General features: G+C 42.1%; 1 long non-coding RNA gene across 1 annotated transcript in view; it reads right to left on the bottom strand.

The window, feature by feature from the left end:
• LOC125936990 (uncharacterized) overlaps positions 1-21,153 on the bottom strand; it is a 150,004-nt gene that overhangs the window by 104,576 nt on the left and 24,275 nt on the right. Inside the window, exons 2-3 of the long non-coding RNA XR_007462192.1 lie at positions 15,641-15,856; positions 14,370-14,434 (exon numbers count right to left, since the gene is read on the bottom strand). This is a non-coding gene — a long non-coding RNA (uncharacterized LOC125936990). The remainder of the gene's footprint in view (positions 1-14,369; positions 14,435-15,640; positions 15,857-21,153) is intronic.

Below are 21,153 nucleotides of genomic sequence, written 5' to 3'. Positions count from 1 at the left end.
CATCATGTGGGAAGATCAGGCTTAGGCAGGAGCTAGATTGAGCTGGGAGCAGGAGGGCTCAAGAGAAACGGTTACAGAAGGAAAAATTACCACAAGGGTACTACAGGTTGTGGGGTGTCATACTTTTATATAATCTGGAGCAGAAGGAAAAGGAGGTAGATATGGTGAGGTGTTGGCGCTACTGGGTCTCATACGGGGCAGACTCAATGCAAATGTGGCCCTTACAAAATTGCCCCTCAGCTCCCTCCTCATAAAGAGAGAAGAGGTGAGTCTTCTACCCTGCTGTATTCACAAAGCATCCTGACCTTCCATTTCTGGTGTAGCAGGACAGGAACCAATGGCACAAGTGAGATGGAGAATGAGCTGGCCCAACCCTCATCCCCACCAAAGAGAGGACAATGTAGGCCCCAAAATCCCAAGAAGTCTGAGCTACAGTGGACCACTGATTTAACTCCACAGAGAGAAGGAGAAGAGAAAAGGTGAAAAGATAGAGGAGAAAAGAGGAAAGAAGAAAGGAATAGAGAAGGACCTCCTGCCCTCCCAGACCTAAGTAACAGGTCAGGCAGAATTTTATCCTTCTGTTCCTTTGGATGACTTCACTCCTGCACATTTTCCCTATTATCCCTTTCAGGATCTGGAATGAAAACTATCCACAAAGCAGCTCATTCCCTACATTCCCCAAACTAGACTCTCACTGTTCATAGATCATCCACCCATATTAAGGGTATCAATCACTGTATTTTCTATGGACGAGGAAATGATCAAGTTGTAGACTCAGGGGACAAAAAAGTAAGGATGGAATTGCTGAGGGAGAGAAAAAAGGTGGGAATGCCTAAATCTCACTGCTAAGGCTTATAAAACATTTTGAGTGCTGACATCTGATTTCTGAAGGCTCTTCAGCATCATTTCCCCAGGGGCTGCAGACGTAAGGGGAAAAGGTCTAAAGATCAGTTTCAGGGTGTAATGATGCTTGCCAATTTTGTTCCAAATAAAATCTTCTTTAATATTAACTGGGTGTTACGATTTATCAGCAGTGCTAAAAAGTCTCTGTTCTTTAGCCCATCCTAAAAAAGCCATTCAATAAATATTGAAGAGGTTATGGGTGGGTGGGCAGACAGATGATGATGGATGGATGCATGGATGCATGGATGCATGGAGAGGCAGATGTGTATGAATGGATCAGTGGATGGATGAGTAGGTAGAAGAATAAGTGGATCGCTATACCACATATAAAGATTCATCCTTTGCTTTCAGACAGAGGTACTTTTAAATAGTGGTTGTTAGGAATTAGTGTATAACATTGGAAATGATACAATAACTAATGTAGCTTTTATGTCACTGGAGCATATTTAGACTAACCCAGCAGCTGCATGTAAGGACTCAATAGTTTCTCATTGAGACACATTTTTCAGATATTCTTTTACCCTCTCTATATCCCTTCCATTGGATATCTAATTTTCTCCCACAGAAAACACCACCTGCTGGAAGAGAACTCCAACACCCCCACCCCCAAATCTAACCTCTGTCCTGATCTCCCATTCTTTCTCCAGCCGCCTGCTCTGTATGTTCATCTGGATACTTGAATCTTAACATGCCCACGTGAATGTTGATACCTCTGCTCCCCACCTCAATCCAGCTCCCTTATCTAACTCCTCTATTTCTAAAGACTTAGTGTCTCCATTCTCCAAATTTTTAATAATAAACTTAAAATCAGTTTTTATTATTTCCTTCCCTCCATATCTGATCAATCACTCTGTCATTTTATCTCACTATTATAAAGGCCTTTTGAAAATGCTTCCAGCCTGATTTCTCCTCTCTACAATCAGTGCTGTGCACATATTTTTTCATTCATTTATTCATTAATGCTACTCAAAGTATTCATGCCTCTATTTTGTCAGTGCTGAGCTCTGCATTGGGGATTCAAAGATGGATAAAACACAGTCACTGACCTGAAGTATCTCAAACTCTCAGTAAATACTTCATAAAGTAATACATTGACTATATCCCTTCCTCAAAAATTTTGGCAGCTCCTTATTGTCTGGGATCCATAATCATTGCCCAAAATCTGTCTTGTCCTTAGCCTTGGAGGCTAGTTTTTAGTGCAAATTCAATTCAGTGCTTACAGAATAATTAGTGTGAGTTGTAACCAGCCATATTGGAGCCTGGGCTCCTGCCCTATCCCTTCTCTTCTCAGAATTATGATGCTGAGACCTAGGATGCTGACTTGGGGCTCAAGGAAATAGCAGAACTGGCTAAAATTAAAATATTGGTGGTAAATCAGACAGTTACCTGGAGCCAGGAATGCTGATGCTGAGAGAGCAGAAAAAAAAGAAGACTGATAATAATAGTAAAAATACGCTCCTGGAATATAAGAAATCAAGAAGTTCAACCCCAAGTTAGCAGTTCTGGCACTGTTGAACCACTCTGGGCACAGACCCTAAAAATGCTAAATGGCTCCTAGGATGACCTCCATGATCAATCCTGCCTAACATTCCCACTGATAGGAGCCACAAAGGAAAATTCTCAATTAAAAAAAACATGCATGAATGGAAAGAAGAAGAAGAAGAAAAAGAAGGAGGAGGAGGAGGAGGAAGAGGAGGAAGAGGAAGATGAGGGGGAGGAGGAGGAGAAAGGATAGCAGGAAGGAAAAGAAAGGGAAGAAAAGGAAAAGAAGGAAGAAAGGGGGAAAAGCTGACACCATATGAAGCCTTAGTTAAGTAGAGAGGTAAACTGGATCTTTTCAGAGGGAGAATTTCCTGTCTCTACAAAAAGCACTCTCTCTCTACCAGTCTGAAACTCAAACCCTACAAATCTTAAGACTGAGGGATACAGAGGGAGGGAAAAACAAAAAAGAGACATAGTAGAAAATATGAACCATGACAGGCTGAAGCCCTATTCTCCTCCACACTCTGGATTTTCGAAGGACTTTGGGGCAGGAGATTCTCCAAGGGCTGTGACTGAGGCAATCCACAGGAAGGAGGAGGGACCAACTTCAACACATAGAAAATTTAGAGATGGGCAGCAGAGGCTTGGTGCATGCCCTTCCTGAATGGAGCACAAGGGCCATGCCCAGGTAGAGACCAACTTATGTGATTTCAGTCATAGGAACGTAGAATGTAGAACTAGAAAAGATCTTTGCATTGTATCTGAGGAACCAGAAGCTGATGAGTTCTGACGGGTGAGGAATGGAACCCCAGCCTGATTGCCTGAGGCTTTCGAAATAGTCATTTCATTTTTTTCCTCCATTCTGGATTGTCTTCCATAAAGAGATTAATCTAAGAGAGTAATTTACTTAATCTTCTTTAAAATCTAAATATTACCAACAGGCTTGGGTTTGTTGGCCTTTTATCTCTTTAAGATATTTTTACTCCAATCAGATGCTGTTAAATTGTTATTCCCTGGTTCCGGGAGAGATTGAGGATTCTCACTATAGATTTAGTCTCCTGAGTACCTGAAGAAGAGAAAGGACAGAAATAAAGGGGCCCAAAGATCATGGGCTTGAGAGAAAGATTGCTGCTGGATCCCAAAGATGTCTCTGACTCTCTCTGAACTCCAGATTTCCCTTTTATAAGTTAGGACTCACCTACCTTGCCAGATTGTTAAAAAATTTAATTAACACAATGTACCTTACTACTTCTCTTCCATTCTTTTCTCTACTTGGTTTGAGAGTTTCCCTCAAGCCAGTCCCAGAGGATTTTTGACCATCTTGTTGTCCATCAAATATTGACTAGACTACCCAATGACAGTGAAGGAGATAGATTTAAATTTGTTTTTCCTTCCTAGCTGTAATTTCTCTCTTGGGAAATATGAAGAAAGAAAAAGAGGAGGCTAAAGATCTATATTATCTGTTAAGTTGGTAATGGAACAGTGATGGAGTATTCCACAGCCAATAGGCTACTACTTTCATGATCGGTCCTTATTGCTGGAAGATGCCTTCTGCCTCAACCCAGCCTTCTCTCCTAGGAGGTTCTTTGACCTCCAGGCTCTGTCACTGACTTGCTAGACAGTCTTCAGCAACTTATTTATCCTCTTGGAACTCCTCTTCCCAATGTGTAAAATGAAGACAGTAATACATCCCCATCCTCCATGGAGCCCACCACACAGAGTGGTCACAAAGATCACACCAGACAATATATTTTAAAGCTAAAAATGCTTTACAAGCATAAAACCTGATAAATATAATTTTTATTTGGATGGCTTTAGAGAAGTAATGAAAACAATTTGTGGGGAGGATACTGACTTCAAGAGGAGCCTGCCCTTTATGAGCTGAAAGAAAGAAAAGGGTGACCAGGGGCAAATCCCACCCCATGTCCTGAGAAACTGCTCTGTTTCTCCCTGTGCCTGGAAGAATCAGGAGGATAAGAGGAAATATGTATATTTACAACCTAAGCAAAGAGAAAAATGCCACCCTAAAACTGAGGGGGAGGGATAATATAATAAAACAATACAGAATGTCCTATAACCACAGAAACAATAACAACGCTAAAACAGAAATAGCTTATTAAGTTAAAACAACAGTAAATCTGTCAGCACAGGCCATACAAACTCTCATCTTATGATAGTAAAAAGCTTCTTCCAGGCCTATTGTCTTATACTTTCATTAAACTACAGTTTTATAAGCTAAATTATTGCCGATTCTCGTTCAATTCCCAAAATGAAATCTAGTTAAACTCTTAATTTGGGAGATACATGTTTTGCAAGGGACAGATCCTTAATGGACACTCCCCAAAGCCTGACAAGTTGGGAATTCAGGGAACCAAGGCATAGATGGGCTGAGCTCAAGAGTTTGGACTTGGAACCCAATCCAGATGTGGCCACTTGTGACCTAACAGAGGGGACTGTCCCCATGCACCTTCTGACCAAGGAATAATGGAACAAGGAAACTGATATTTCCCTGCTCCAGCTAAGAGGGTTCATATCTCAGGGGAAGTTTAAGTTCAAATGAGCCAACTCTATTCCCTTAACAGCAAGTTAGGTCTATAGTCTCCACAAGTCCCCATGCCCACCCAGCACTATATACATTAGCAGCACATAACTGAAGGATTTTAGTATGCCCCTGCTGTTTAAACCTAGGTTCTGAGCCACTTACCTCACCCCATTCCTAGACTGACATGCTCTCAAATCTTCTTGTCTCTAAGTGGACTGCTTACTTGTTTTGTTGTTTGTTCCCAACTTGATACTGACTATAATTAATGTTTTTCCATTATCATATTTTGGGGTTTTCCTTCCAGCAATTCCACCTCCGTGGCCAGTGCAACTCCAGGAGCCTCTGTTGGACTCTGCTCCCTGACAAATGGGTCCTCCTGCTCCCAGGATTATCTAGGTCTTATCGGGGGAGGGGGTACTTTAGTGCCTACGCAACAGAGGAGGTGGTAAAAGGGGGGAGTTGGCAGAGATTAGAGTATTGTGAGGGATCTCAGTGATGCATGTTGCCCCAGGCCCTTAGTACGATGGAGAATTGTGTATTCAGAAAGTTAATATAAAGGAGCACACTTTGGATAAAGTTATCTAAATCCTGTTTGGCTATGACAGTCTGGACTTTTACTGATACCTGGTGGACAAGCATTTTTGTGGCAGTGTCTCAGGAAAACATTCTTGTTTTCACTGCTACCCACATATCCAGTTTTATAAGTTAACTTGTTTCCACTACTTGAGAATGGCCAAGGATGAGCTTAAGTACTTGATATTGCCATGTTATTTTCCACACCACTTAGCATCCAATACAACCACCACCAACCCCTCTTCCACATATCCAAACCCCAGCCCTAGACTCACTTCCTCCTCCCCAGTTTCCCATTTCACCCACACATAAGCCAAATGTTCTCACTCTGGCCCCATCCCCCTTTCCTCCACCTCCGACTCCCCTGCCCCCTCCACTGTAGGCTTGGCTCTATCTTTCCCTTCTGAATTGACTTTGCCTGCAGAGCAAACTTCTCCCATCCTTCACAGCTCTAATTAAATCTCACCTCTTCCTTGGAGCCTTTCTTGGTTCCCCCACGTTGAAAGTAATCTCTCCAACTTTGCTTCTAGTCCCATTGTAGTATTTATCCTTGTCTACCTAGTATAACTGGGTGAATTACTGAGGAAGAAAGTAACTGGTGTAAACATGGTTTTCCCCATATCCACCTAAGGATAAAAGGAGCCAACACTGCTTTTTTTTCCAAGATCCAGGTTAGTCTTTGCACACACATGCATGTGCACACACACAGAATTTGTATTTCAGGCCCACTGAAGAAGACTGAGCTGGGGTTGCTGAAGAGGAGGCATGGCTATGAGTGCTGAGAGGGGAGAAGGAGAAGCCACTGGCTTGAGGAGACAAGTTTCCTTTGAGACAGGGGCTAAGGAGAGACGCCAGTGGCCTCACAGACAGGCAGAGCCTTGGATGGGTGGGGATAGGAGGTTGAAGGCTGTTGGATGGCAGGCTGCAGTATAAGAGGAGCATCTCAGTGACTTCCCCCAGAGCATGAGGACTGGGAGACAGAGGGACAGGATCACTCCCTACAGGGCCCCTGTGAAGGCAAATGGGTAGTGAGAAGATGGAAACACCATGGCCTGAAGACCTGGCCCCTCCTCAGCGTGTAGTACCAGGATTCATCTGCATATAAAGTATACCCCAATAATGATTGAGACTTAATTTCCCACCAAATAGGCAGATGGAGACTCATAGCAGATAAAATTTAATCTGGAAAAGTAAATGATTATGGCGTGGATTAGATTAAAAATTCATACCTGCTACATTTGTGTTAAATCACTCATGGGCATGCTTGCCTTCCCAACTGCACTGAGAACCCCTGGAATTGCGGTCTTTTCCTTCCTCATCCTACCCTTCCTCACCTCACCTCAAGCTTTCCTGGTCTAAATTACTGAAAGCAGTCCCTGAGGTGGCAAAATAAAAACTAAAGGAAATGATGCCATTTCACTGGCAGTTTGCAATCCACAACCGTAAAAAGCGAGTGACTAGGTCATCTTTCCATAAATCCCCAATTCTGCTGGAAAAGCAGACAAAGGCAGCTGGGGAGCCAGACTACAGCTTTGTTTTTACAACTCTTTCCATTGCAGTGCCCTTTATATATGCAGCCCGGGTGGAATGCATCATAAAAGGTGACATTTTATCACAGCAGTTTGTAAATTTTACAGAAGCAGTCTCCCTGTAAATCATCCAGCTTATTCCCTCGCTGACTTTATTACAGCAAATCCAGTCATGGATAAACTGTATGCCAGTTTACTTGAAATTTATCTTTTTTATTCAAGCTGAACTGAGTCCTTTTAATATTCTTCTCTCTCCTAATGATAAGGCATAATGATAACCTTATTTTCTATTCAGACAGCTTTAAGGACGCTCATTTCTCTGGAAATGCAGTTCCTATTCAGGGCCTCTTTTCCAAAGCCATTTCAAATTTGTGTGTTGTGGCAGAAAAAGTGGGTACCTCCCTGCACCAGGTTTCTTAAGTCCCTGGAACCTACGTGTATTTTTATTCTTCATTTTCCTACAGCGTGTCTGCTTTCCTCAGGCTCAGGGCTGCGCCGAGACCTCCTTCTACCCACCTAGCTCACCTACCTGGAGTCCTGTCCTCCAGTTCATATATTAGGGATAACACAACTACAAGCTCATCCACCCATCCCCCTGTGCTGTCCATTACATGTAGCTACCGAGTACTTGCAATGTGGCTAGTCCAAACCAAAATGTATGTGTAAAATACATGTCTAAATACACCAAAGATTTAGCACACATACAAAAAATAAAATAAAGTATTCATTAATAATTTTTGTATTCATAATCTGTTGAAATAATACTACTTTGGATGTATTAGGTTAATAACAAATATTAAAATTAATTTTACCTGTTTCCTTTGACTTTCTTAATGTGGCTACTAGAAAACTTAAATGACATTTGTGGCTTGTACCATATTACTATCAGACTGTGCTGTTCTTGGCACATCCTCTCTCCTTGCTAGACTGAAGTCTCACCGTCTCCAGGGAGGCTTCTCTGCCCTCCCTCATCACAATATTCTCTTCCTCCTTTGGCTTCTACTTCACTTAAAGTGGAGATGCCATCATTTAGCAGGTGATTGCTAATTTTGCAATCCCAACTCCAGGTTTCTCCAGATAGACCCTGAGGCTCATGAGCATAGGAAGAGTACTTTTGAGTGACGTGAATTCCCTTGATAGTTGATAGTTCTTAGTGCACAGTAGGGTGCTCAAAGAATACATAAGTGAGAAGATGGAGAACAGACAGTTCTTAAACCTCATGGATCTAGTAGTCAGGAACACAGCTACTTACTAGATTACAATCTTCTTGATATGAGGGTTCCTGCCCTGATTATCTTCATACATAGCCTAACTGAATGCTGCAAACAAACAAAAAAAATGAGAAAAAGGGACTAAATTGGCTCAGGTCATATTGTAGCAGCAGAGGAACCCAACCCAAGGTGAAAGGTTTTCATCAAGCCAAGGAACCAAAGGCAGACCCAGAATTGGGCTCCCAGGATAGTGGTTACAGCCACAGATTGTCTCCCTGACTAACAGGACAACTGCTTTTTCTCTTCTACAGACCATTATGCACACCTCTACCCAGCACATGAGGCTATTTCCTGGGATTTGCCATCTACCTGTATATGCCATTTGGCTGAAAGCTAAACACCCCAATCAGGAGAGCAATGAATAAATATTAGAAAAAGGCTTTCACCGCTATTGGGTTCTGAAACAGAGAATTACACAGTCTGAATAATTCAGAGAAAATGACAGAGCAGGCCAGGAACCTTGTGAACTTGCCAACATGCTTCCATATACAAGTGTCTTGTCTTCCAAACGGCTCTCATCAACTAGAACCAAGCTGACCACATGCCCCTGACTGTCTTTTCTACTGCACACCTTGGTTGAAAGCACTGTATGGTCATTCAGGGTCTGTGGCCTGCCTTAGGTGTGATGTTCACTTACTAGCCAGTAGACCTCAGATACCTTGATCTTAGTGTGGTGGACAGAATGAGGGGATAGGAGTGTGAATTCCAGCTCTTCTGCTTATTATCAGAAAGATTCGTTCCTCTCTAATCTCAGTTTTCTCAGCTATAAAACAGAAAAGAAAAAAAATCCTGCATCTGAGTAATATGCTAGAAAAGTAGTTCCTTTTCTGGATTTCTGGATTCTTTTTCTAGGTAAACAGCATTTGTAGAGACTTACAGGTATGCACACACATACCTGATGTCCAAAAGTTATCTCAACCCTTGCTTCTTAAAGTGTGAGCCATGGGCCAGCAGTATCGGTATAACTTGGGAGTTTGTCTGTCAGAAATACAATTTCTCGGGTCCTTCCCCAGACCCACTGAACTGGGTTCATCAGGTATGTCTTGTATGTATTAAACTTTGTGAGGCCCTTCTTGAGAAAGCAGACTGGAATTGGAAGGGGGACATAGTGAAGAGGCTTGGGGGCATGTGTTAATCCTGAATTTATGGTATCAGAATAAAACCCACAACATGGCTTTCTTGGCAACCTGCTTAAATCTAAGAGGCCCTTAAGAACTAAGGCACTAGGCTAACCAAGCCACAGACCAGGGTGATCCACTGTGTCCAACTGCAATCTGACCTTAAAATAGGTGAGCCCTGGGCCTCAAGGGGTGATAGTCTCCTGGCCAGTAAATCAGGTCATACTCTTCATTCTGCATAGAATGGATGTCAGGTTTCAGAATTAGCTCAGATAAGAAGAGGTGCTTGCCCTACAACTAGAAAGAATGGGAGCCTAGTTGATGAACTAGCTCTTAAAGTGTGGGAAGGAATTCATAAAGGTAGAAAGGAAAGGAGGAGGGGGTGCCTGGGTGGCTCAGTCATTTGAGCATCTGACTTCAGCTCAGGTCATGACCTCACAGTTCATCGGTTCGAGCCCCACGTCGGGCTCTGTGCTGAGAACTCAGAGCCTGGTGCTTGCTTCTGATTCTGTCTCCATCTCTCTCTGCCCCTTCCTCACTTGCGCACTGCCTCTCTCTCTCTCTCTCTCTCTCTCTCTCTCCGAAATATAAAAAATAAACATTAAAAAAAAAAAGAAAGGAAAGGAGGGAGGTCACGCCAAGAACAGGAAAATATATGAATAAAGGCCATAAAGAGAGAGACAATGTGGAGGGAAAAAGCCAATGACGAGAAGACCAGTTATGTCCAAGCAGAGGATTAAAGATGGAGAATTGTAAAAGGGGGCAGGTAGTGAAGAACCTTAAATGCCAAGCCAAGAAGTTTAGATTTTACACTGTAGTTCATGAGGGGCCACAGATGTTTATGTGTTTTTGGTTTTTGATTATTTATTTGTTTATGGGAAAGATGTTGCCTACATATATGCTGAAAGATAATTCTCCATGAATCTGGAGTTTATATATACCTTAAACTATCTCTTCACGAAATTGTTTGAATAGCAAACATCCTTAGAAACTAGAAATAGTGTATCCCTTCATATTAGAGGAAAGATTTGTTTCCTGGCCAATATAGTAAAGCTTAAAGATCCTTCCCCAGAGACATTCCAGGGTAGTAAAGATTAAGATGTCTTCTTCTCAGCCTAGAGAAGATTGGCTTACTTTCCAGAGAAAAAGTAAGGTCTCTCTTTTTGGCAGTGAGGCACTGGCAGGTTGCCAAGACCCTATATAAGATTAGAACCTCCCTATTGTGGGGCCCCTCTCCTATGATGCACCCTACCACATGTGCAGTTACCATCTGACCCTCACCATATCACCATGCAAAGACTGGGACTTGAAGAATTGGTGCTAAGTAGCTGTAGCCTTTGCTGTATATAATGAACTATGTTCATCTCTGACTCTGAGGCCTCCTGTTTTCTGATAGTATAGGTACACACACACACACTCACTCACACATACACACACATACCACACCACACCATGGCAGGATAACTTGTTAGCTGGAATGTAGAATAAAATCTCAGACCCTTCACAATTTCTGATTTAACAATATAGTGGGCTTAAAATAATCAAATTAAAAACACAAAACTGTTGATCCAGGGTAGACAAAGTATATGATGTCCCTGTTCACCAAAACCAGATGATAACAGAATTAATTTGATGTTCTTCTACAGGCAATGGCTAAACTTTCTGACCATGGTTCTCATATGGTCAACAAAATTCAGGGTTAGGAAACCTCTTGTTGCCACAGCATGAGTCTGAGCAATTCAGCACTGTGCAGAGATGCAAAACTGAACAGGCTTCCCCAATACCAGGAAAGTGAGAGGATTTCTTTTAATTATAAATGAGAAGTTTTAGCATAACTGGAACAGTAGGAATGGGAATTAAGATAGTTGGGGCTTCAGAGATGCAGTCCATTTAGAAATGACATCTAACCTTAAATAACTGCATGTGAAGACACTGAAAAGTCTCCTTAATTGATATTAGAATGTATTATTCAATTTTTAAAAATCCTAAGGCAGTTTAGTATGGGATGCAAATTGCAATGAACATATACAAGAAACAAAAAAACAGAGTATTAGAAGAAGAGAAGCTGAATAGAAACTAAAAATGTCTAGAATTTATTTTTCATTTCTTAACAAGGAGAGATAAGGTAATAAAAAGAAATCACACTGTATCATGATTATAGTTGGCCTATAAGTTATACTTAAGTTAATTCCTCTGGAAATTATAAATCCATCCCACAGAGTGGATTCAGTCATCCAAAATAAATTCTTTTATCATCCTTATCAAATCCCAAGGAAAAGCACTCTTTCAACCAATTGTAAGACAAAGCTCCTGAAGCAGATTGACAAACCCAATCATTTCAGTTAAGAGTTACTGAATGGTAACCACTAAAAGCTGAAGACATAAAAAAAAGCATATTTGCAAGCACATGATACCTAAGTACTTATAGACCATGGTTCTGGCTTTACCACCCAGCCTTCTCTAACCAAAGCCACCAAACCATCTCCCTTCATAGGTTAAAAAAATTACTTGACACTAATGTCTCTCTCTCACCAACAACCACCAATGATTCCACCCTAATAACCTCCCCACTTTATTTCATCTCAAGTCCAAGACCACCACCCCACACACTGCATAAGGCAAAGACAATTCACCCTATGTTTTTAATCTCCATCCCAAATTTTCATAATTCATCCAAGAAAGCTTTGTTTTAGTTCACCAAGTGCAGTGCTTGCCTCCTCCTATCTTTCCTCAAGGAAAAGGAGCTACTGAGAAGCATCAACATCCAGATCTCCTCCAGGAAAAAGTGTCATTGTGAAAAAGGGGCTGCTCTCCTCTGAGAGATATATCAATAAGGGTAGATGGTGTCCCCAACTCCATTAGGTCCTCAAGGACCACGCTAGTGTGATTAGAAAGGGCACTCAATTGGAAGTCAAGAAAATTGCATTCTAAAAATAGCCCTGTTGCTAGCTAACCTTGAACCTTAGGCAAACTGCTTGACCTTTCTGGGCTTCAGTTTCATCTGTAAAATGAGGTGTTTCATCAAATACCAGTTTTCAAAAGCTACACCTGCATGAGTAAAAGGAGTAGTGACCTAGATAGAGAAAATTAAAGGAAAAAAATCTCCCAAACACCCAAATAATAATAGAGAATAAAACCTAACACAAAGATATGCTTTATATTTTTCTTTGCCCTTTTCCATACACTCTGTCCATTTGACCTTACTAAATATACAAACGGTACCACTTTTTAAATACATATCCTAGGTGAGGAAACAGAAAAATCACTGGCCAATGATAGAATTGGCACCAAAATTAAGTATGCTAACTCCCAGCCTAGGACATTTCATCTACCTTTTAGGTGATGCCCTCAGGTTGTAAGGAAGGGGGTCATTAGAAGCCATATGGCTTCAATAAATCTCAAATGGTTTTCTCTTCCACCAAGATGGCAGCTACACCCAAATCATAGAACATGCTGTTCTTTAGAATGGAAAAGGGGCAAGAGATTACCGTTGAAGTTTTCTTGGTGCTCTCTGGAGGACAGTTGTTGCAAACCCATTTGAAAAAACCTAGGGATCTCACAAATCTGGAGCATTTCCATCATCATGGAACTCTCATTTTACTTTGTCAAAAGATAAAAATATAATGTATCAAATATTTGGATGCAAATGAAATGCATACAAAAAACCTGGAAAATTCATCAAACTCTAATTCGAAAGACTGATAATGTGACTATAATGTTATTCATGTATTGCTATTCTGGAGTTCCCTTTCCAGAATTCAAATCATTCTTTGTAAGACAACTTCTATTTTGTGTAATCTGAGATTGATTCTGGGGTCATAGTTACTTTAAAAAAATATTTGATTTGAAAATAAAATACAAGGTTATTACTACCTAAAGAGGGGGGGGGGATGTGTTGTTAATAATTTACAGGAATAAAAAACATCCATTCAACTATGGGGTAAGACAAACGTCTGAAACGATCTGTGTGTAGATTTGGCATAACTTTTGTACAAAGTAGAATAAGGACTCTAAAGTGGCACTGCATACTCAAGTCTCTAATTAGAAGATGTAGTTACTTAATTACATATTGTTAGTACCTGATTACATAGATTTGTACTAATTTTGTAATTGTGTTTAATTACATTAATTAAGCCAGTAATCAACCCACAAAAATACAAAGAATTTTTTATGAAGAAAATCCTTAGCCAACCGGATTATACTTAGCAAGAAATAACCTTAAAAGCAAAGCTGTTTCTCACACTTGTCCCACCCACAACCTCCTGACCTGTAACTACTGCCCTAAAGTGGGTCTCTACACAGATGCACTCCCACTGTACACTCAGTCAAGGGAGAGAAACTGTGACTTAAGCTATGAAAGAAAACTTTGAGATGTACTCAAACTCTTTGTCTTTACAATAAGGGAAACTGAGCCCCAAATAGATTATCCAACTTGTCTGAAATTACACAAATAGTGAATGTCAGAAATAGACTTGAAACCCACTTCTCCAAATTCCCAGTTCAGTGTCCTTTCCCTTCACCAGGCCTTCATACAGGAAGCCATGGGATGCCTCAGGTATGGAATTTGGGATTCTCTGAGGCCAGGGCAATTGAAGATACTAATCTGAACACATGAGGTCCAAGATCTTCTTTTCTCTCAACTCAGCATTATCCACCTGGGATCGGGTTTGGCAACCCAAATTCCAAGGAGTTGTGCCTTAATTAGACAGGAATTTTTATTTCCCCTATATAACATAAAACTCAGAGAAGATAGAGGAGAGCTCCACATAGATTACCTGGACCCAGGCACCTCTAGCTTTGTGCTCTGCCATTCTTAGTCTGAGAACCTTGTTCTCATTCTCTCCCAATGGCCGCATTATCTCCATTCACGATTTCTGCATTCTAAGCAACAGGAGGAAGTAAAAGAGGAGAAAAGAAGGAGTGGTGCTTATATTAAGGAAGTAGAGCTTACCCAGAAACCTTCAGTTTACTTCTCATGAGCCAGAACTTTGTCACATCGATGGTACTAGCTGCAACCTAGGTTGGGAAATGAGGTTCTTTAGCTGAGCACATGCCCCTGAGCACAAACCAAGGTTCTGTTAGTAGAAAAGAGAGTATGAATATTGCTAGGAGACCAGCAGTGTCTGCCACATTTGATCAGTCTGTCCTTGGGAGTGTTAGATATACAGAAAGGAAACAAAGATATAGAGATGCTAAATTCGGTTAAAAATTTTAAAAGATACTATGTTAGGACTCAGAGAAGCTGGGCTGGGCTTCAATTTCCTCATCTGAAAAATGAGAGGGTTGGACAGGGCAGTGATTGATGGGGTTTGGGGGTATCTGTGGGGGTTCAGAGCCAACAGCCAAGAAAGAATCCTTGAAGATGTCTTGGTGCAAAAAGATGATTTTATTAAAGCACAGGGACAGGACCCATAGGCAGGAAGAGTTGCACTGGGCTTGTGCAAAGTGACTGCTTATATAGTGTGGAATTGGGGGAGGTAAAGTCAAGAGGAAGTTTCTTAAAGGGATTTCCATACGCTAAAGATGATTTACAGATTACTGGATGCCTACCAACTGTCAAGCTAAGATTGTTTTTCCCTCTAGCAAAGCATTATCATGAAGATAGTAGGGAGTTCCTGGAGATTAGGCTATTGATGAGATATTTGTAAACTGATGGAGACTATCAGTTGAACTGATATCAGTTGAACCACTTGTTTTCAGCCTTTCCTTTGTTCTTGGGCAGCCAGGAGTACCTGAAGAATACCACACATGCCCCACCTGGAGAGGAGGGTTTGTGCTAGCTTGTGCTTGGTCCTCAGCTTGCCTTATAGTCTCTAATCAGTGATATCCAAACTTTTTTTAGCACAGAACCCATCTTGCAAAGAGACTCTTGTGCAGAACCCTAATTATGAAACAGATCACAGGAGAGCTGCTTCTCTCTTGGCAACAGTAGGTGGGGAAACAGGAGGGAGGCTGTGGTGGGCACCGCCATTTGTTACCCAGATTCCCCTTTAAGGAAGGACTTGTTGCCACAGCTGCTGGGTATGAGGGCAACAGACTGCATTTAGCTCTCAGACTTTTGGGCACTGCCTCAGTTGGAAAGAGTCCGCTCGAGCAAGATTAAATTCCTTCTGGGGGAAGGAATTTCCCACACCCTCCCACAAGTACTGATCCAAGGGTGCTCCTTAATAAACATCCTCCCTTTTACACTCTATCTCTATATTGGCTTCTGGGGAAACTCACCTTGCTATAATGAGATCCCAGTGTGAAAACCATTTAGTTGATTCCTTCCAAAGTTTAAATGCAACAGTGCTGGGAATCAAACCAGGGAGGACTGAAGTGTGGAAGTACAGGGAGTTCAGGGACAACTGGAAGTTGAGTTGCTTCATCTGGGGAACACATCGTGGGGAAGATGAATGAGAGCAAAGAAATGGAGGAGCAAGAAATATCAGGATACACCTGCAAGAAAAAAACAAGTGGAACAAACATCATTTTGATTGTAGGTTCTATTGTCAGATTTAAACAACTGCTATCCTACTCTATTAAAAATGGATATTGGCAGGAATATATATAATCTAACTTCTTCACTAATTAGCAGTCCATTTCCTCTTAGATACTTATCAAGTCTCCAGGGAGGGTTTCTCCAAGAAGTAGTATCTTTGGGAGGCCTTTGATGAACTTACATTGCATTGTACATATATATTTATGGCCTGCTTCCTTCTTTGGAGAGGACAATCAAGAGTACTGGTGGAAATCTCACCTCTGATCAGCCAGAGAAAGTCACTTCCTGAGACTCCTAACCTTTGTTGTATGTAATGAGTTGGATGCTGAAATTGGTCCTTCTAAGAAATAGGCCCCCCTGTCCTCATCCCTGGCCAGGAAGAAATTGCAGGACAGTGTGCAACCTGAGGCTGGGAGGGTACAGATGGTTCTTCTAATGGATGCCTTCCAAAAAGTGCTACTTTGAATCAGTGTTATGGAACCTGGTCTGGATCACCTGGTGGAAGAACCAAGTGGCACTCAGAGATCTGGGAAAGCAGGAGGTTTATCTCACACCTGCGGGCTCAGAGGAGATCACTCTCCAGGGATCTGAGCTCCGAGCCCTAGCAGAGAGAACAATTTATAGTCTGTTACTTCCACATTCCACATTAGCACAGGCTAATGTGGGGTAGGAAAAAGAACCCAGAAGGGGAGTCTTCAGTCAGGGACTGAAATGTCCCTATCAGTCCTGTCGGCCATCTTATAACAGATTTTTCCCTATCAATAGAATCTCAAGGATGGGAAGGACTTTAACAATCACCTGGAGAATCACAACCATCCTTCCCTGACCTGACTCCATCTCTGCTAACAGCTTTCCCAGCTGGATATTAGCAGCACTGGAAATGCACCAAGGCAACCCTATCTCACCTTTGCAAAGGTCGGTTTATCAGAATGTCCTTGCTTATATTAATCCCAAATCTGTATTCTCATAGTTCCCACACATTGGGGCTAAAATAATTCAATTACATTATTCACATGAAAATCAAATGTCATTCCACATTCCACGCCTCTTTGAATATTAGTGTAATCCCTTCCTTCTTCCACCTGAAGACTTGCAGTTTGTGCTTACAACCCAGCTCACAGCCTTCTAGGAATCCAATGATCCTATCACCACCAACATCAGCACCTTGAGGTGTTCCCTGTGCTCTGAGTTCATCCAGTCATCATGGTGCATCAGGCTGCAGTCCCTTCTAGACTATGAGCTCCTTGAAGGCAAGGTCTGTTTCTTTCCTATCAGTATTCCCAGCATACAGCCATATAAGTAAATAAATGTCAAATAAGTAATTAAAAAAAAAAAGAATGATAAATGTCACCTCTGAGACTTCTTCAGACTCAGCATATTGTAGTCTCCTTTCCCATATTTGGTTGAATTTTCTCACTGCCCCAGAAATTCTCTACAGGCTGCCATGTGAGCCTCCCAGACCCCCAGGTACAGGGACTTTTATCAGTCAAGGGCCCCAACTGCTGCCGCAGAAATTCACTGTCATGTTTGCACTAAGGCCACACTGCCCCCAGGCTGCTCCCAGCCAATGACTTGGGGCCCTTATGGATATTAAATCCTGGAAAACTCAGCATGCTCAGACAGCTAACTTTGGCTAGAGGACTCCCCAAATGCCTCGCCAATCGTTCCTTAGTCAGCATGACAATCTAGAATGCTTCCACTCAACCTGTCTTCCCTCTTTCCTGCAATTGGGTAAGACTTATATTGCACTCTGATGGCTTTCTCAGCCTTTCCTGGCTCTCTCCCTATTATTCTCTCAAGGCATATCCCTTAATAAAATCATTAGACATTTAATCCCATATTGGAATCTGTTTTTTAGAAGTCCCAGACTAATATATCCATCCAATTCAACATTTACATCCCTCTTCAAGAGGGTTACCCTCACCTATACCTAACAACTCTGTAGTCAGAAGAACACCACCCAGTCATCTCCTCCTTTATTTTCAGAACTAAGCTTTCATTAATACAACCTACTCACTTCCTTAGCACCTACCTCACACTGTTGACTCATATTAAGTATAGCATCCAGCAGCCTCCTTTTGAATAGGACTAAAATGCTTAGCCCCCAGCCCATTCCAACTCTTGGTTAAGATCCAACACAAATTTCACTTCCTCTAAGAGCTGTCCTGACACATGACTTCCTTCCTTCCTTAACACTCAGCATGTACCTCCATTATGTAACACTACACAAATTTTTCTTTAAACATTTGTCTCCCCAGAACATGACCACTCCAGGGCAAAAAACACATCTTAGTCGTCCTCTAAATCCACACCTACATGGCAGAGGATGATTGTGATTAATGAACAAATGTCATTTCTCTTAATGTAATTTTAAAGCTCCTTGAGGGCAGAGATGAGATTTGTGTTTCTTTTTTTTTTTTTTTTTTTTTTAATTTTTTTCAACGTTTTTTATTTTTGGGACAGAGAGAGACAGAGCATGAACGGGGGAGGAGCAGAGAGAGAGGGAGACACAGAATCGGAAACAGGCTCCAGGCTCTGAGCCATCAGCCCAGAGCCTGACGCGGGGCTCGAACTCACGGACCGCGAGATCGTGACCTGGCTGAAGTCGGACGCTTAACCGACTGCGCCACCCAGGCGCCCCGAGATTTGTGTTTCTTAATCCCCTACTGTGCCTTGCTCAGATGTTCAATAAGCATGTATTGTATGCAACTGAACTAAAAAGCAATTGGGACACCTCAGTCATGTTAAAACCCCAGGTAAGAAAGGATGCTCAGAGCTAAGGAGCCAGAAGGGAAAGAGAATGAATACGTTGGGCTTTCTTCTACGGGTGGGAGGATCTTATCCCCAGGCTGCCATTCCAGAACCTTCTCCCCAACTCTGATCTGGGTTCCACAGAATAGCCGTAATAACCTTTCAAAATAATTTTTCGCAATAATCCTTTCAAAAATCAGATAGTATCACTCTTTTGTTCAAACTGCTTTGAAGACTTCACACTGCACTGAGAATAAAACTCCAAACTCAGTTTTAGGGTCACAAGGCCTAAATGATTTGCCTCTGGTCACCTTCCTGACCTTGTCTCATGCCACTGCCTTCCTCAAGTGCCACCGTCAAGTGCTCTAACTTCCTTTCAGGTCCTCAAATCCAACCTGTTCTCTCTATTCCCAGAGCCTTCCAACACTACCATCTCTGCCTAGAACCCTTCCTCCTGCATTACTGTCTCCTTTTCCTCTTGCCTCTAACTTAATTGTGCCAATGCATCCCATCACACCTGCAATCTTCCATCACTATGCTTGATTCACTTCCTTCATGGCACCCATCACAATTGACCCATCACTGAATGGTCCATGTTCACTTTTCTCAAGAATAACTTCCTTCTTTCCCCTCAGGACAAGCAGCACCCAGGAGGGCTCTAGAAAAGAGTCCTTCTCCCATCTGAGCCAACACTTTGGCTTTCTCTGGCTCTGCTGACCCTCTCAAACCTGGCCACTCCTCCCTTGATTTATGCTCAAACTTGAAATGTCCATCCAACAGCATCCTCTTTGGGCTCCCTAAACCATCCCAGTATGAATCCCTGTCAACCCCATCAGGCTCTAAAGTATTCATTACCTAAGAAACTTCAGGTCTTCTCCATGCCTTACAGGAGCCAAAGGAGAACTTGTATGGAAAGGGAGGGGGAATATTTGGCAAGGCCTCCTTTCTGCCTAATATTACTGTGCTGCCATTTCTATGCTTCCAAAGCCAACATGTTGGGGCAGGGCACTTTGCTGAACTTCTTCTTCCCAAAGTCCCCTCAGGAAGTGAGGTGTGTGTGGCCCCTCTGGCCTCAGACCCCAAACCTATCCAAGAGCCTCTACATCCACCCTCCAAACCCAAGGTTTGAGCAGAGTTCAGTATTAGCTCTAAACTCATGTGTTCTCTTCTCCAATTCCTCTCCCCAAACACCTCACCAATAGTCCAGAAAGGATTCTTGCCTCCAAAGCTACTCAATCATCATCATGCATTCTCTCCTGTTCTGTGTTTTATGATCAAACACACACACACACACACACACACACACACACACACAAATAAAACTCTGTATCACTCATGTATTTTCCTTAATAGTCAAAACTTTTGGAATTTAGAAACAATAGTAACTTTCTCCTCAAGCACCTGACTCTATAAAAACTCAAGATAAGGAGAAACTATATTAGAAAAAAGAAGGTGGGGTGGGAAGTTCACCAAAAAGTTAAGATTAGAGGCAAACTTTGCAGACTGGATGAGACTTTACTAGATAGGCTGATGCAGGCAGACAAATAATCCCATGCAAAGAACAGCTGTGGAGAGGACATGACTAAAATGAACACTGCCACTTGGGGGAGAAGTGGGGAAAGGGATTGGAGAAGCATGGGATGGGTAGATCATAGGAGGCATTAAGAAACTGGCAGAAGATTGTGGAGTTTATGCATAGTCCTGAGTGGACCATGGTAGGTTCTGGAGCAAGGAGGGACATAAGGATAGCACGATCTTAGAAACGTTAATTAGGTGACTCTCTGGAGTGGCCTGAATGAGTCAACCACTCAACTCTTTCAAAAGTGATTGTGGGGGCGCCTGGGTGGCTCGGTCAGTTAAGCATCTGACTTCAGCTCAGGTCATGATCTCGCGGTCCGTGAGTTCAAGCCCCACGTCGGGCTCTGGGCTGATGGCTCAGAGCTTGGAGCCTATTTCCGATTCTGTGTCTCCCTCTCTCTCTGCCCCTCCCCCGTTCATGCTCTGTCTCTCTCTGTCTCAAAAATAAATAAATGTTAAAAAAAAAATTTTTAAAAGTGATTGTGAACAAATAGACCATTACACATGTTGGCCCTTGCAAAGAGACCCCTTTGCAAGATACTTTATGCTGAATTTGGTCACTGAACCAGGCAAAAGTTATGTGGGTATGGCTGGTCTATGAAAGAGGGTTTGAACAAGTATGGTATGAAGTAGGAAAAAGAAGAGATGTGGATAAAACTTTGGTATAGATTACACAGATTTTTTTTGAAAATTGAAGAATATTGCTAGTCATAGGTTATTGCTCGCTGTTGGAAGAGTCCTTGCTCCCTTCAGAGTCTAGATTTCAAATTCTCTTTGCCCTGTTGCTAGATTCTCCTTGGCCCACATTTAAAATTACAGGGCTTCCTCACTAAGCCAGCTTCCTCAGCTCATATTTAATGAACTCTAACAACCATCCTCACGATTACTAAGGAAAATGCTTGCCAAGTAGCCCATCCTTACTCTC

The sequence above is a fragment of the Panthera uncia genome (assembly GCF_023721935.1).
Source record: "Panthera uncia isolate 11264 chromosome A3 unlocalized genomic scaffold, Puncia_PCG_1.0 HiC_scaffold_11, whole genome shotgun sequence".
Classification (NCBI taxonomy): domain Eukaryota; kingdom Metazoa; phylum Chordata; class Mammalia; order Carnivora; family Felidae; genus Panthera; species Panthera uncia.
This window is presented reverse-complemented; position numbering and strand designations above follow the sequence as displayed.